Here is a 4169-nt window from a genome sequence, read left to right as displayed (position 1 = left end):
TTCCTTCCTTCCTTCCTTCCTTCCTTCCTTCCTTCCCTAGCTTAGTTTATGGCCATCTTCATTACTTCAGTACACATCCCACATAATGAAACTCAGATGTGTGTCAGTTTAATGTCAATTATTATAGCAAAAGCTGCTGGTGTCTGTCTACCTAGATCCCCTTTTACCAGGCTGATGTACCAGTTCCCCAGTTGCTATGAGTACTGACTGCTCAGTATTCACAGCTGTATCTATCTCCAAAAAATTACCTGGGGCCAACAGAAGCAACCTCATCCAGAGGCGCCTGAGGCAGCCCACAGCCATTGACTGTGTGGGATGGGACATCGATGCCCCAGAGAACATCTCATGGTGCCCATTACTAAGTTCTGTTGAATTTCCTTCCTAATTTCTACCATTTTTTTGCTATTCTAATTGCTACCTCCTAGTTAAGGAGATCTCACCTAACTATTCAAATTGCCTTCTGAATCAATTTTCACCTTTCTATCTACTCTCTCTATAATACTGCCAGAACACGCTAAGATGCAAACTTAATAATCGTCCACCCCCATACCCTAAACACACACACACACACTCACACGAGTACTTGAAACCTTTCACTAACCATCCTGAGTCACTTGCTAGAGGCAGTAAGCTAAACGTAGTTCACACATGCACTTTGCTTCTCTACTCTCCCCTCAAAAATGAGGCCATGAAGCAAAGCAAAGCCTTGAAATATGTACAGTATAATTAGATGGCATTCTCCCATGAGAGCCAGTTAGCTGAAGCAGTTAACTATAATTTTAGTGGAGTGAGAAGGCTTTGATTAGTAGAGAAGAACTAGAAAACAAAGTAAACCTAGGAGAATGGGCTACAAAACTACATCCCTTTCTTTTTTAGGGGGTTTGTTACAGCAAATTAGGGCTTAGTGTGTCCCTTTGGTATTTCCAGCAAAAATCTCTTCTACCTCTGGCCCAGGAATCTCTTGGTATATTGGATGGCAAACTTCACAGGTTCAGGTTGGGATGATGAATAGTTCCAGGTGGGTGACTACATTTTAATCCTGGAAAATTGCAACACTAAGTACAAACCCACTAAGTACTAAGTTATGATAAAGTCGAGCCCATGGTAGTAATAATTATGTTAAATAATAATTTGTGCATATTTAGTACTTAAGTATCTAATATTTGAAAATTTGGCCTATCAGAGAAGCAGACTAACTTATGATTCTAATTTATAATATGTAACTGAATAACTAATTTAGACAGATTTGGTTTTACATTGATATCTATGTTTACAAACAGTACTTGAATACTTAATAAATCTTGTTCCTTTCTCCTTTTTTTTTAAAAAAAAAACTTTTAGCTTCAGGAGATTTAACTATCTGGAATGGTTTGTCAACAATATTAAGACAAATATAGTAAGTTTATGAACAGTTTTAAACCTCTACAGGAATTTAACTTGTAAATTCCCATGCCCCCTTAAATATGACTCTAACAAACTTACAACATTTACAAATTGAATACGATTTTAATATAAAAAGGAAAGTGAAGAACAAGCTTCTCAATTTTGAACTTCAGTGTATTAATAAATCAAATATCTTTAACAACTAAAGTAGCCTCTGAAATAATACTTTCTGTGTAGAAAGGTCATTCTCAAGTATATTAGCATTTTATACTGACATGCAAATCTAGGTTCAGATCCTTATAAAATCATAACATATGACAACATTGGCCAAATTCTTGCATGGCAGTAATGCCCCCTCTTTGAAATGGTGCACTAATTTTCTAGTTCACCATAGTCATTCCTTCCTCCCCCTCTACCCTCTTATCCCTCAGTCACTAATTTACCTTTGCTTTCCTGGTCTTTATAAAGGCATTTGCATTTCAACTCAGGCATCTAAAGCAGTGATTCTCTACCAGGGGTGATATGTCCCCCAGGGGCCAGTTGGCAATGTCTGCAGATATTTTGGTTTATTACAACTATGGATGGGTGCTACTGGCATCTAGTGGGTAAAGGCCAGGAATGCTGTTAAACATCCTACAATGCACAGAACAGGCCCTAACAATGGAAAATTATCCAGTCTAAAGTGTCGATAGTGCTAAGGCTGAGCAATGCTCACATAGAAACACTTCTAAATTCCTGTGCATCCTGGAGACTAATCCACTGACATTATATGGGTCACAAATGACTTTTTTCTTCACTTTTTATGAGGGAGGAAATATAAGACAATTGGGGGGGGAGGGGCTAGCAATCTGAATCTGTGCCAGTAACTAGTATTTTGACGCACATTCTTGCTAGTACATTTAAGCCCCATTCTTATATGTAAAGCTTGTCCAGCTTTTCAGAATCTGTTTCCCAGAATAGTCCCATTTTATAGAGGCCATAAACCATGGTATACACAACCAGGCTTTTGGGTGTAATCTCACTTCCCCCATCCCAAACCATGGGGGACTGGAAAGCCCACAAAAAAAATGGAAGCCTGGTCCATATTTGGGGGACAAAGAAACTAAGGGGATAAAATGAAACTTTCCTCCATATTCATCATTCAGGCTTTGGAGAACGACTCCCCTGAGTCACCACACTAGAGCATTGCAAATAATGAGTTTTTCCTGAATCTTCCGAGTATCCTTTGTGTGTTTTCCGGTCGCCTGATAATTTCTGCGACATTTATAGAGTCCTCTTTTGTATCTAAGTTCTTAAATTGTGATGAGTTTCTCTTTTCTTTAAAATTTGTTCCTTCTTTCCTTCAAGAAATCCTTCCCCTACATTGAGGTTTAAGATACTCTACTTTGCTTCCATCTACACATCCTACCAGTATTTCACATTTATGTCTTTAATCTATCTGGAATTTATGTGCTGGCATTTAGAGATATAATTTGGTTTCCACATGAATAGCCCATAGCTTCAACAGCATTTATTGAGTAGTTCATCTTTCCTACTAATTGATAACACCAACTTTGTTGTATACTGAATTTTAAAATAAGCTTTCACCTATTTCCAGGCTATTTTCTACTTATTTCTGTGATATCACTTTAAATTACACTTTTATTAGGAAACTTATTAGTATCATGATTCCTTCCTCATGCTTCTTTAAATTTACTTTTATGTATGAATTTCAGTATCAGCTCTCTTGGAATTTTAGTTGAAATTGTACTGAGTTTATAGATTGGATAAATATAACTGATTTTTCTCATTCATGAACATTGTATCCCTATTTAGATTTTTCCATAACTTTCAGGAAAGTTTAACAATTTCTCTCTAATGATGATAGACTTATCACTGGGTGCTATATTTGGTTTGTTTTTGTTTTCCCAGTGACTTTTCTTTAATTTGGATCTCATATATGGCACAGTTGCTGAGGTATCTTAAGCACTTATCTATAGATTCTCTTGGATTTTTAATCTTTTTTTATTATTTTTTTTATTTTAAATCTTTATTGTTCAGATTATTACATTTGTTCCTCTTTTTTCCCCCCATAACTCCCCTCCTCCCAGTTCCCACCCCACCCTCCGCCTTCGCTCCCTACCCATTGTCCTCATCCATACGTGCACGATTTTTGTCCAGTCTCTTCCCGCATCCCCGCCAAGAATAGGCAGTCCATTCCCTTTCTATGTCCCTGATTCTATTATAATCACCAGTTCATTCTGTTCATCAGATTATTTATTCACTTGATTCTTAGATTCACTTGTTGATAGATGCATACTTCGTGTTCATAACTAGTATCTTTACCTTTTTCTTCTTCTTCCTCTTCTTTTTTTTTTAAAATATATTTTATTGATTTTTCACAGAGAGGAAGGGAGAGAGATAGAGAGTTAGAAACATCGATGAGAGAGATACATCAATCAGCTGCCTCCTGCACACCCCCCACTGGGGATGTGCCTACAACCGAGGTACATGCCTTTGTCCGGAATCGAACCTGGGACCTTTCAGCCCGCACGCTGACGCTCTATCCACTGAGCCAAACCGGTTTCGGCATTCACTATTTCCTGAATTATTTCTGCATACTCTGAGATTTTTACAAACATAAATCCATGTATTAATCATGTAATTTAAAATGTTTATGTCTTAAGAGCAGATAGCTAGTTAAACATGGAGGAAAGAATTTAAAAAGATGATTTCAGTGACAAGCATAAATGAATCATATCTCAACAAATTCTGCTTAACATTGTATTTGAAACAGAAGCACTTAG

The sequence above is a fragment of the Myotis davidii genome, unplaced genomic scaffold (genome assembly GCF_000327345.1).
Source record: "Myotis davidii unplaced genomic scaffold, ASM32734v1 scaffold16, whole genome shotgun sequence".
Taxonomy (NCBI): domain Eukaryota; kingdom Metazoa; phylum Chordata; class Mammalia; order Chiroptera; family Vespertilionidae; genus Myotis; species Myotis davidii.
The sequence above is the reverse complement of the archived record's forward strand: the minus strand, read 5'-3'. Positions refer to the sequence as shown.